Source organism: Equus przewalskii, chromosome 7, assembly GCF_037783145.1.
Source record: "Equus przewalskii isolate Varuska chromosome 7, EquPr2, whole genome shotgun sequence".
NCBI classification, from domain to species: Eukaryota; Metazoa; Chordata; class Mammalia; order Perissodactyla; family Equidae; genus Equus; species Equus przewalskii.
Window position 1 is genome coordinate 4,031,489 of NC_091837.1, and position 13,591 is coordinate 4,045,079.

Here is a 13,591-nt window from a genome sequence, read left to right on the forward strand (position 1 = left end):
CCCCAGCCCTGGGATCAGTCCCAACCCCCAACTGCCCTGGGCCTCCCTTCCTCACCACACTCCTTCTGCTGGGCCCTGGGGCACAGACAGGAGCACCTCTCCCCTGCCCTTTGACCTCACTTCCTTGGGGGTGAGGGCATGACAGGGTTATAGGTACTCTGAGAGGATGCCATGGGGGCAGCAGAGCCCAGAGGAGGGGCCAAGGAAAGCTTCAGGAAGAAGGGCCCTCTGAGCTGACACTGCAGATTCTGAAGTTCAGCAAGCGAAGCTGGGGAGGGATGTTCCTGGTGGAGGAAGCCGGACATCCGACGCTAGATCAGGAGAGAGAACTGGGACCCACAGAGAGACAGCTTGACTCTGGCTCCAGAGAGGAGGGTGGCTGGCCCTGCAAGGTCCCCCAGCCCCTCCTGTGCGGTACCTAGCAGAGTTGCCCCACCCCCAAGCACAGGGACTAAGCACAGCTCTGCAGTCCGGCAGGGTCCTCAGTCCGCGGAAGGGGGGCGATGCTGGACCCACGCGGACGGCAGGGAGAACAAGCGCCCGCCAGGCACCCAGCCCTGCGCCTGGCCCGTGGCGCGCGCCCTTCTGAGTCCTGGCCAGGAGCCGGCTCAAGGTCAGCGCAGGCCAGTGGCTGTGTCCACAGCGACCAACAGCCCAGGGTTGCCCGGGCGACCTAGGAGAGCGTCTCTACTGGCTGCGGGGGGCTCCTGTTCGCTGCCCGCCACACTCAATTGGTCCATGCGGCTGGCGGGTCCGCCCACATCCCCGGCGGCGCTCTAGGTGCCACCTGACTCAGTCCCAGCCTCAGTGCCCGGGACTGTGAAATGTGTGGAACTATGAGGGTTCCTGTGACAGGTCTGGGGAGAGTGAAGAGCGGGAGCAGGCGGCGGTGGTCGCTCGGCGTCCTGCAGGGGTCCGGAGGGCCAGGGGGGTTTGGACGCGGACTCCGACTCTGACCTGCAGGCAGAAGGTGCCCGGGCAGGGGGTTCAGGTCTGTCTCCTCACCTTGGGGCTTCTAGGCACGGGTGGAGGGAGCAGGCCGGGGCTCAGGTGGCAGAGGACCCGTGTCCAGCAGAGAGCACATCCCTCCGTGGGACACCTTCAGCTGGTGGCCCCTCTAGCCCCACCGGAAATGCTCGTGGCAGCAGCAATTTTTCCACCATTAGAACACGCTTCCAGAATGATGTTAAAGTGCCAAAACCAAGCCAAGCAGTCTAAGGAGGGGTGTCCCCCAGCTTTCTGAAATGGTATCAGGGCTGGATTTTTGGAACCCACAGGAGAACTAAGCTAGTGGATGTATAGGGCTTAGAGAAGGAATAATGGAAGGTAAAATAAAACAGTGTTCAGTTTTTGTTTTCATTTTTCTTATTCTTAAGTGACCTAAGAAATTCATTTTGCTCAAAATAGTAATTGTGAAAATACATTTGGTGATAATACTTCATGCATAAGTGGAGATGTTTTATACAGGATGGGAGGGAGGAATTGGGAACACTCTGTCATAAGGGACCTGCACTAACCATGAAGAAACACAGTGTCATTGCAAAGTGAACTGAGGTTAGTTGTAAATTTATATTGTAAGCTCTACAGAAACCATTTAAAAACTTCAAAAGAAGTATAATTGATATGCTAAAAGAAAATAAAAGGTAGGATCTTGTAAAATGCTCAATTAAAACCAGAGAGGGCAAGAAATAATTTAAAAAGTACAGGACAAAATGGAAAGATCAAAAGCATTGGATAGAATCAGTTACAAATGTGGTGGATATTAATCCAACTATAGCAATAATCACTCTAAATAGGAATGGTCTAAATGCGGCCAGTAAGAGACAGACTTCATCAGACCACATTAAAAAAATAAGAACGAACTACATGCTGTCCACAAGAAACCCACTTTCATTGTAAAGACACAGGTTGGTTAGGAGTAAAGGGACAGGACAAGACTAAGTCAGGATAGCACACATCCAAGGAAAGCTAGAGGAGCTGTGTTAATTCCAGATAAAGCCGATTTCAGAACAAGGAAATTCTCAGGGAGAAAGAGGCATTCCATGATGTGAAAGGGGGCACTTCTCCATGAAGACATGACAGTCCTTAACATACATGCCTCTAACAACAGAACATCAAAATATGTGAGGAAAAACTGATAAAACTGCAAGGAGAAATAGACAAATCCACTATCACAGTGGATGGACACAGAACCAGACAACTCCCCACGACAGCACTAAACACCGCTCTTTCAGTGAGTGACAGACGCAGCAGCAGGCAGAACCTCAGGAAGGACGGACTGGACGGTGCCACCCATCTGCTGGAGCTCAGTAACATTCATAAAAGGCCGCATCCAACACAGCAGAACACCCAGGCTCCAAAGCTCACATGCAACATTCACCAGATAGACCACATTCTGGGTAAAAACAATCCCACACCTCAACAAACTTAAAACAATAGAAATCAGACAACGTGTGTTCTCAGACCAAAAAGGACTTTGAAGTAGGAAACAAAAAGAGAAAGGTGACTGGAAGATCCCAAAATATTTGCAGATTAAACAGCATATGGATCAAAGAAAGAAGTCTTAAGAGAAATTGTAAATCTTTTCAACTAAATCAAAATGAACATACAACTAATCAAAATGTGTGTAATGCAGTGAAAGGAATACCCAGAGGGAAATTTATAGCATTGAATGCACATGTTAGAAAAAATAAAGATCTGAAACAATAATCTAAGCTAGAGAAAGAAAAACAAAGTAAGCCTAAAGCAAACAGAAAAAAGGAAATAATAAAAAATATTACAGCAGACATTAATGACACTGAAAATCGGAAATCAATAGAGAAATCGGTAAAACCAAAACTAGTTCTTAAGAAAGATTAAAATAATTGGATGAACCTCTAAGCAGGCTAACTCAGAAAGAAAAAAAAAAAGAGAAACACAAATTTCTCTTCTCAGAAATGAGAGAGGGGCTATGATTACTGACCCCATGAACATCAAAAGGATAATAAAGAAATATTTGACATTTGACATCTTCCCTGATGAGTTCTTTTGGATCTATAGTTAATCTTGAAATGAACAAATTCAAATCTTGCCCTGACCCTTTGACAGCAGTCTTTTAACTCAGATAACCAAAATATTGATGAGGATGTGAGTTAATGTCTGAATCATTTGCAACTAGTAAAACTCTACTACATATAAATTAGACATCGCTAAAATGAAAAACTTTTGGGATTCAAAGGACACCATTAAGAATGTGAAGAGAGATGGGGCTGGCCCCATGGCCGAGTGGTTAAGTTCGCGCGCTCCGCTGCAGGCGGCCCAGTGTTTCGTTAGTTCGAATCCTGGGCGCGGACATGGCACTGCTCATCAGACCACGCTGAGGCAGCGTCCCACATGCCACAACTAGAAGAACCCACAATGAAGAATACACAACTATGTACCGGGGGGCTTTGGGGAGAAAAAGGAAAAAATAAAATCTTTAAAAAAAAAAAAAAAGAATGTGAAGAGACAACCCACAATATAGAGAAAAATTAGCAACTCAGATATCTGATAAGAAACATACCTAGAATATATAAAGGACTGTGACAACTCAGTTATAGAAATACAGTGAATCCAATTTAAAAATGGGCCAATGAGCTGAGCAGACATTTCTCCAAAGAAGACACACAAATGGCCATTGAGCACATGAAAAGTCCAACATCGTCAGCCGTCAGAGAAATACCGATCAAGGCCACAGAGAGAAGCCATTTCACACCCACAGCGTGACTAGAATCAAAGACAGACGGTGAGTGTGGGTGAGGACGTGGAGGAACTGGGACCCTCACACGCTGCTGCAGGAACGGGAAATGGTGCAGGCGCTTTGGAGAAGGTCCTCTGGGCATCCAAACAGGGACACAGAGAGTGACCATCTGACCCAGCAGTTCCACTTCCAGGTGTGCTCCCAAAAGAAATGAAAGCAGATGTCCATGCAAAAACTTGTGCAAGAATGTTCACAGCAGCCATATTCATAAGAGCCACAAAGTGGGCACAACCCAAATGTCCCTCCCCTGAGGAAAGGAGAAATACATCGTGCTACAGCAGCACAATGGATATTCCTCAGCAATCAAAGCAATGAGGGGCTGACACACGCCATGACACAGATGGACCGTGAAACCACTACACTGAGGGAAAGGAGCCAGACACAGAAAGTCACATACTGTATGATTCCATTCATAAGAAATGCGCCAAATGGGCCAATTATAGAATCAGAAAGTGGATTTGTGTTTGCCCAGGCCTTAGGGGCTGGGGGAAATGGGCCTGTCTCCTAACGAGGAAGGTGTTTCTTTACAGGGATGGTCGAAAGCTTCCAGAATCAATTGAGGTGATGTTGCACAGTTTTGGGAATATATTAAAAAACAGTGAATTGCACACCTTCAAGTGTGACTTGTATGTGAACCGTATCTCACTAAAGCTGTTCCCATGATTACAATACAGCATTGTGACTCGTCAACACAGAATGTAAGCCCCAGAAGGGAGCACAGAATCTTGTTCACTCACCTTAAAGGATCTGAACTAGGGCAACGAAACCCAGAGGAATTCTATTAGTTAACATTCTAGGTAGCAGGAAATCCTGAAATATTGACAAGGATTTCCATGTTTTAATTTTTAGAAAAGGCACCGAAGGTTTAAAGACACATATTGACAAATGTCAGGAAAGAATCATCATCGCTCAGGGGGAGGGGACACGGGGAAGTCATCAAACAGAAAGAATGTCAGTTTGGGTCACAGATCTGCACCCTGAATGTGAAGGTGGACCCACATCTATCACTGCTCCACCCCCAGGGGTGACCTCAGAAGTCAGAGAGGACAGTCAACTATCTCTTTCGAAAGCATGTTTATGAAAAAACAAAATATCAAGAAATAAATATCGTGCAATCATTAGGAACTGAATCTTCCAGATTCCCAGTTTTAAAACTAAAAACTCTTGAAGAGTCCATTTCATAGGCACTGAAGGGACGCTCCTCCTCGTGGTTGGAGTGAATTCCAGACGTGACAGATGCTTTAGGAGACAACTGAAAAGAATCCACAGTGTTTGTAAAAGGCTCTTTGTTGACCCTGAATCCAACCCTAAACGCTCTATCAGACAACAGACACAAATGCGGGTCAGCACGGCCAGCAAGCAGAGAAACGAAGGATCATGGGAAATTCAGTACTTTGCAGTGATGGTACAGGGCGCGCATCTATTAAAATCCATCAGGCTTTAAGGTACCCTCCACGAGTGAGCAAACAGAAAGACAAAGACATTGTGGATTTGTCACAAAGCTGTGCACCTGTTCTTCATGCCAATCTTTGTTCCCCTTCAGTTCATGTGACCATCACTGACCTCAATACACTCCCCTGGATGCACACTGCTCACCAGGGCCAAGGTTCCTGAGGTGCTGGTTACACAGAAGTCCCAGCTAGTTAGCCAGTGACACCTCCAACCTCCACCTCCCCTCCTCTCTCCTGGGCAGGTCAGGAGGACATGCCCCCCAGCCCAGGGGCTCTCCAATGGCTGTCATGACATAGTCAGAGTTCAATGCCATTGGGGGCCTGGGGTCACCAAGTATGAATGCATAAAGAAGCTGCCCTGCATGCACACAATGATCACATCAAGGAGCGTTCTTGACACTGAAAAGGAAGGATGTTTCCAGAATAAAGGACAGACCATCCCAGGATACAGCAGTTGCCAAGTTCCCACTGACATGTGCGTGCACATAATATACAAATCGCACTCACCCCACCTTTCTAAGGGGTTCCCTCCTCCCTAAATGGAGATGATGAGAAGCCTGCACCCAGGGGTGTGGTGAGAAACAAGCACAGGATAAGTGTGAATCCAGCCCCAGCCCAGAGCAAGAGGGAAGACGTGTCAGCTACTTGATTCTCACACACACGTCTCCTCCGGGCCTTGATCTGCTCACTGCCCGCCGTCAGGGAAGACTGTCATGGGGCATCCTGGGGCAGAGCCCAGCCAAGGGGACCAGGCCTTGGAGACATCCCGGTGGGGACACCAGGTCACAAGGTAATTGGTGGCCTGCATCTGCTACCGGGGGTCACAGGGCTTCATTTGTACAAAGCTGCTCGAGTCCACTCTGCTCACCCACCTCAGCGCTGACCTGCTTTGTACCAAGCACAGCACTGGGCGGCCACAGTTGGGAACAAGACAGCTCCTGCCCCCCAGGAATGTCAGACCCAGGGAAAGGAGAACCAATGATGGCCTCGGACATCCGATGATCAGTGATCTAGTGCTCCTTATAGAGGTTTAAACAGAAACATAGAGAAGTATGACATTTGAAAATAGGAAACAGAAATTGGAAAGAAACATAAAATGAATCATCTAGCTAAACGAGCGTCGGGGAATCGTTTGCTCGTGGAAGTTTGGCAGGATGCTCGGGGCCTGTGATGGCTGCTGGCTGAGTGTGCAACAGAGGCAGCGGAACAGAACCACTCAGTGAGGGAGCCAAGCACACTGGGGGGAGACTCCACCCAGAGCGGGGCTGTCATCACTGGTCAGCAAATGACCTGTGGTAGAATAGGACCCTCCTCCAACATCTCCCCCAGCAGCTGTTTTATTCATGGAGACCCACGTGAGCACCGTGTGCTTTGAGCTCTGGAATAGCAGGACATCGACTGGCTCACACATACCAGGACCTGGCCTTGGTCCTCTACCCAGTAGGTGCCCTGGTGCCAACAGCAAGCCCACCGTGATCTGCCCGAACCCAATGGTAACAGTAGCAGCGGAGGTGAAACCTTTAATGACTGACAGAGCAGGAGATGACGTCCTGCAGGGACCCTGGCCAGCCAAGAGGAAATACTGAGTTGGTCCCAGCTCTGCCTGGTCCCAGAGGACATGGAGGATGTGGGCTGGGAGATGGGTTGTTGGTGGGACCGGGGCTAAGGGCCACTGGTGACACACCTGTTGTGCTGGTTTGGAGAGCAGGAAAGGGAGGCTGGGGGTCTGAGGCTCTGGGCACATCTCCAAGTGTCCTGGCCTCTCAGCAGAATAGGGTGCCGAGGGCACTTCCACCTCCCTTCCCCCCCAACACACACACAGGACAGCCCTCGGAATGCAAAGAAGGAAATGCTGAGAGCAGAAGCAGCCCCAGGAAGCAGGTGCCTCAGGGCCCCAGGAAGAGCAGAACCACAGCCCTGACCATGGCAGGAAGGCCCGAGGGTCTCACCCTAGAGCAGGAGCCCCAGGGCTCACTGTATGCAGCCCCACAGGAAGGCCAGCAGCACAGCACAGGCGGGCTCCTAGGAGGTGTAGAAGGAGACCAGGAGGGACATGATGGCCATGGGGGCCAGAGTCACATCCAGGAGGTGCCAGGAAGACCTACACGAAGCACCCATGAAGGCAGAGTAGAAGCCAGACTAATGGGGAGAGAGGTCGATGAGCCCCCAGGAGGCACACAGCACGCCCACAGTTTCCCTGGTGTAGACGTCTGAGCACAGGGGTCTGTGTGTCCACTGTGTACATTGGGCACACCAGCGCACACAGGCAGGGTAACCACTGAACCGTCTATCACCCACGGGTGTGACCTGCTGTGATCAGGGGACCTCTTCTCCCCACACCCAACTGGGGCCTCGGGTGCCACCTGTGGGAGCACAAAGGCCTGTGTGCCTCTGTATGAGTGTGTGAGTCTGAGGAAGCGTTCTTAAGGCCATGGTGAGCCATCTTGCTGGCCCCATCACACAATTCAGAAGCAGCTCAGTGCCTGTGTGGACATGTGTGACAAAAGCAGGTATAGGGGCATATGTCACATGCTCTAGATTGTACACTGAGGTTTCTTGGCCCAGTGGGACCAGAGGCCTGGGTGCCCCACGTCTGGAGGGGGCACTGTGTATTTCTCTTCGGCTTCTGGGTGGACACTGAGGCCTGGAGTGGGGTCAGGTCGTGGGTAGGGCATGTGGACCGCAGCAGGGTAGACATCTCACCTGGGGCAGGAGTCAGGCCCCTCAGCACAGGTGGATGACTGGGGAATGACCTTGAGCCCAACCTAGAACCTGGCCTTTAAGTCCATCTTCAGCCACAGCACAGAGTCCTGGGACAGCCAGGCCAGGATGCACAGCCTCCTCTGCACAGCCGCAGGGGGCCAGCAGAGGGCTGGTTGCGCCATGCAGGCACCTGAGGTCCTGGCCTGAGCCAGGGCTGTCACAGAAGAGGGCATGCATTGGGTGGGCCTGCAGGCGACACAGACCAGCCGTCAGGGCCCAGATGTCAGAGGATCCAACAATAGGGCAGGGGTCCAGGGCATCAGGAGAGGCACAATCTGTCTTCCCTCCAGGGGGGCTGACCCAGATGGGTTAAATGCCCCCCGTGTTGGTCTGAGAGAGGAAGCCAACAAGCTGTGCAGAGGGGCCTCCATCAAGGTGGGCCGTCCCCTCCCCTGCTCACTGCTCTCCCCAAATCCCCCTGCCCAAACCCTGGACGCCTTCTCTCCCTCCAGCAGCACTGGCCTGGAAGAACATGATAGAGGATTTCTCAGCGAGAAGCCTGAACGCTAATTAGACTCAAGGTTTGTCCTTCTGGAGGATTTTTTGCTTTAATTTTTCCTCCCCAGGGAATTTAACAGGGAGCAGCGTAGAGAGAAGCCAGGCCCAAGGGGCACCCTCATCTCGCTGGCGGGGAACGGGTGGGAGACCGGCTCCTTGAGGGCCAGGAGACTTTCCAAGTGCGCACCACTCCACCCACTGAGGGGGACGGCAGCGCTGGAGGGGGGTCTCCCAGCCTGAGGCCTCACCTTTCTCAACCCCCACCTGTGGCATTGAATCCCTAGAGAGGCACCAGGGGTTCTAGTTGTTTCTGGGAGAAGGATAGAGGCTCCTCCATTAATTCAGGATGCGCAGCATCCTCTGGGATCCCAGCGCCCCCTGCGGAGAGAACAGCCCTAGACCACCCCTCACCCTGGCCCTGCGATCCTGCTCCGGGCAGAACCAGGCCCCCACCCCCTGAAACAGCTTGCTCTGAACCCTGGGGTCGAAGGGTGGGGATCCCATGCCAGCTAAGGGTCCGCGGCATACTGGGCCCAGCAACGCCAAGAACGGCAGGGACCCGGGTGGGGACGCGGTGGGTGGGGAGCGGGGGTCACCGATGGAGGCGCCCGCTCCCGAGGACCTGCACCGCCCCTGGTGTCCCCTGCCCCCGGGTGAACCCGGCATGTCCCCAACAGCTCGTCCACCTCAACCCGGACTAGCTGCCTGCCTCGGACTCACCTGGCGCCGCAGCTCTGGGTCTTTGGCTGGCGCTGCAGCCTGGTCGCCAGGAGCCACAAAGGAGGGGGAGCGAGGGGCGGGCCTGGAGCGCCATCCTGCGCTGCCCCGGACAGGGCTCCGCTGCTGGGCCCTGGCTGTGCCTCGCGTCCCGGGCGCCACCAGAACGTGCTGTGGACCTTCCGTGAGCGCGAGCCGCCGTCCCGGGCACCGCCTTCCACGGCCGCCTGTTGTTCCTCCAGAAGTGGCCACTCGCCCCTCCCATCAGCGGTCAGTGCCTGACCCCAGCGTGCCCTGCAGCCCCGCTGCCATTCCCTCCCCGTCTCCCCTATGCTGACCTGAGATTCTTCGTGGTGGTCTCCTGGGAGAGGGAGGCAGGGGTGGCCTCGCCCACCTCGGCTCTGCGGGGGTCTGCCCAGCATTCAGCACCCGACTCCTGCCCCCCTACTCTGACCCTGCACCCCTCCCCCACAGCCCCGGGACCAGAGTGACCTGGGCTAACCTTGCCAGCCTCTAGAACTCAGGGATCCACAGATCCCAGAGGGGATGCCAGAAGAGGGGCTGGTGCCCAAGTCACCAGAGACCAGCCAGGGTGCCCAGGGGCTCTCATCTCCTCCCCACCACTTTCTCAGACCACAGAGCTCTGTGATTCTGTGGCTCAGCTCTCCTTCTCCTGGCTGAAGGGCACAGCCCACCACCACCCACCCACCATCTCCCCGGACCCCATCCCCTGCCAGGAACCCCAGGTTTCTCCAGTGCCCTGCTGTTCAGGAGACTTCAGGTTGGTGCCCTGGGCCCAGCTGTCACAAGGCAACCCTGTTCTTTCCTGTTTTGAGGTGTGATCCTCTGCCAGGTTCTCTCTTTCTGATGCTTTGTGGTCTAGCCAGGCCCTTCAGCTCAGCTCTCCACTGAGGGGCTCTCATCGACTGCCCCTCTCCCAGGGACAGGGGCAGAGAATCTGCATGTGGATCAACATACTGCCAGGCCTGGGATTCGTGCTGGAACCTTCCAGAGCCCGGGTGATGCAGCCCCGGGGTCAGGTCCTCTCTTGGTCAGCTGGGGCTGCTGTAACAAACACCAGGCATCAGGCGCTTCAACAACAGGTGTTTATTTTTCACAGTTCTGGAGGCTGGAAGTCCAAGGTCAGGGTCAGAAAGGTCAGTTGCTGGAAAGATTCTCTTCCTGGCTTGCAGGTGGCCACCATCTCACTGTGTCCTCAGTGGTGGAGACAGATCTCTCTCTCTTTTACAAGGCCACGATCCTGCTGGGTTAGGACCACCCTTATGACTTCATTTAGCCTTAATTAAAGACCCTGTCTCCAGATACAGTCACGCTGGGGTTACGGCTTCCACTCATGAACTTAGGGGGCATAGTTCCATCCATGGCAGGTGCACAGCCAAGTGCCGAGACCCTCCCAGCAGGTTTGGAGAAGGGCGGCTTTCCATCCTTGGCCTGCGAGCAGGATGCATGTCAAACGGTGTGACCCCAGCACCTCGTCTGCTCAACTGCCATCAGCTCATGCCCCAGGGCGTTCGGTGGCAGGATGATACCCCAACAGGAGGTTGACCATCCCCTCTCTTCAGGGGCCTCCCCCCAGTTGCTGCTGGGGGAGTTGGGGCAGGTGCTGGCCCTGTAGGTTCCCACTGGCTTCTTCCATGTGCCCCTGACCTCCTCTACTCCAGGACAGATGGAAGAAACTTTGTGTGATACAGCCTGGTGGCAGGGTCCCTGGTGCCCACTGCCCAGCAGTGTGGCCTTGGGTGCTACACCTCGCCTCTCTGAGGCTGACTCGCTTTCCTGTAGGGTGAAGGGCTTGGACTGGACAGTCTTCAAGGTCCCTTTAGGTTTGGGGATTGGTCCTGTCCATCAGTGAGAGGCAGTGGGCAGGAAGTGCACCCACTCACCCAGGTCATCAGATTTGCCCTGTGCATGGCCCTCCTGGCCACTGCCTCCTGCAGTGTCTGCACAGCCCGTGACTGCCCAGAAGTGCACTGCGTCCATGCGTTCAGCCACCACCTGCAAATGTGCCTGCCCGAGTATCATACCTGCTGAGGATTATGCCCCCCATGTGTCATGGTCGCTTGCTAACATGCCTGCCTGTGTACCATGCTTACCCGGCTATCACCCCTGCCTGGCGGCATTCCCCCTCAGGTGTCAGGCCTGCTGACTCTCATGCCCACCCGGGTATCACACCTGTGCAGTCTCACACCCACCCAGGGACCATGCCCGCCTGGGCATCCATCGCCCACCCAGGCCAGCTCAGCAGGACTCCAGGTCTTCCTCCCATGCTCCTGCTGCTCCTCCTGAGCCCAGGCCCCCGTGTGTGTCCTCTGTATCTCCCACCTTCCTCAGAGGAGGGAGGCTTTGAGAGTGGTGGCTGCAACAGCAGTGCCATCACCCCCTCACCCGGACGCCTTGGCCCATTGCAGCCTGAGTCCCTGCCATGCATTCCCCTCAGCCAGCAGCTGCTCTCCCAGTGGCACCAGCCTCCTCACCCACCTGCACCAGGGGAGGTGGGAGGAGGACAAAGAGGAGGGCATGAGAGAGGGAGAGCCCCAGATGCCTCTGCTGTGGGGCACCCCTCCCTGGTCTCTCCTGAGGGTGCCCCCACCCCTGCCGCCCAGCCCCACCTGAGTAGTCCATGTACAGGCTCCACCACCCACCCGTGAGCTCTGCTCCGCCACTCTGTGTGACCAAGTTCAAGTCACTTAACTCTGTGTGCCTCTGTCTCTTCCCCTGTCACATGGGGTTATAATAATGCCTCATCGAGGGCTTCCTGAAAGGTCCATCAGGCAGCTGTGGATGTGCTCCTGTCTGGGCGGGGCCGCAAGAACACAGAGGGGCTTTTCCTTCTCACCTGATGTCTTTCTGGTCTGAGTGTGTGACATGTGTCATGATCCCTCAGACACTAGAGAAGAGCTGGTGAATAGAAGGAGGCTGCTGCTGGTGTTTTCAGTCTGTGACGTGTGCTCCTTACAGAAACCTTGGGAAGAGCAGATAAGCAGAAAGAAGAAAATAAAAGCCCCCAGGGTTGGTGCACATTCTCCCAGTCTACTGTGTTTCCTGCTGATGTCCCACATGACGGACCGGTGGGCCTGTGGGGCGAGGAGGGAGAGGCGGGGGAGACCACCTGAGGTCCCCACCAGGGGCCCAGATGAGTGCCCAAGGCTACAGAGCGGCCCCACCTCCCGGCTGGCAGCATCACAGTGGAACAGAGGGCCAGCACCAGGAGCTCCATCACCTCGCCTCCTCGGGCAGGTGCAGAGCCTGCCGCTGCAGCTCAGCCAGGCCGACGGTCCCACAGTGGGGGCTTCGTGCCACCGTGGGGACAGGCCAGCACCTTCCCTCCCTGCCCCAGAGGGACAAGGTCTGGTCCAGAGCCACCCTCAGCCCCATGCCGCCTGCTCTGAACACTCATCTCCAGGCCCCGGGCCTCCTGGCTGGGTCATGGGTCCATGAGAACAAGGGCCTGGCTACCCTCACAGAGGCCATGGCCGGGCGTAGGGCTTGGGGGTGGAGAAGGGAGCTGAAGGCAGTGGGAGACCATGGGAGCTCTGCACAGGCCTGTCTCCAGCCTCCAGGCATCCCCAGGAGGAAGCACGTGGGGCCAGAGACGGCGTCCCCGATGGAGTTGGCGTCAGGAGGACGGCTCTGTCCTCCAGGTGGGGCAGACTCACTGGAATTAAGCTGCTGTTCAGGAACTCCTGCAGACTCGGGATGACGGGGCGATGAGGGCCGTGTCCGCTCCCCTCCCTCACACGGCCGGACCTCTGGACAATTAACCCTGGACACACGGCCCAGGGTCTTTCGTTGGGATTCTTGGAGTCCCCAGATGATGGGGTGGGGGTGGGGGAGAAGGTTCCAGATTCTCTTAGTTAATCTGTTCAGAGGAAGAGGAGACCCGGGGAAACTGAGGCAGTGGGGATCACAGGAGCCTTTCAGTTCTGGGGGAGGAGGTCAAGCCCAGAGGGCTGTTCCTTCCTGAGGACTGGGGCTCCCTGGGGTTGAAAGGCAGGTGGTGTGTCAGCCGGCTGACGTCAGGTCTCCAGCAGCCACTCCCTCTGCAGGCCCTCTACCTCATAAATTGGGGTCTGTGTCCCTCTCGTGGGCTCCTAGGCCTGTCCTCAGATGTGTGACTTTAGTGTCTGAGACCCTCTGATTCACTGGATCTGGGTACCCATCATGGGGCTGGCGGAGAGAAGCTGAGGACGTGGAATGACGTCCAGAAGCATGGAGGTTCTGGGTGAATCCACCCACAGGAAGGACGATGATCTCAGGCCCCGGCAGGAGGGCCAGCCCCTCTGCCTCCTGCCCCAGTTCAAGGGCAGCCCCCCATCCCCCACCTACCTGCTCGAACCCTGACTCCCATCCACATGTGCCCCAC

The 13,591-nt window shown here is 54.8% G+C and overlaps 1 protein-coding gene and 1 long non-coding RNA gene across 6 annotated transcripts in view; one reads left to right on the forward strand and one right to left on the reverse strand.

The window, feature by feature from the left end:
* LOC103544433 (cationic amino acid transporter 4-like) overlaps positions 1 to 13,591 on the forward strand; it is a 222,477-nt gene that overhangs the window by 91,481 nt on the left and 117,405 nt on the right. The gene's annotated exons all lie outside the window — the stretch shown is intronic.
* Positions 10,300 to 13,590, reverse strand: LOC139084653 (uncharacterized). The gene is made up of 3 exons (XR_011542193.1): positions 12,885 to 13,590; positions 12,065 to 12,190; positions 10,300 to 10,468 (listed from the first exon to the last, which is right to left on the reverse strand). It is a non-coding gene; the product is annotated as an uncharacterized lncRNA (long non-coding RNA).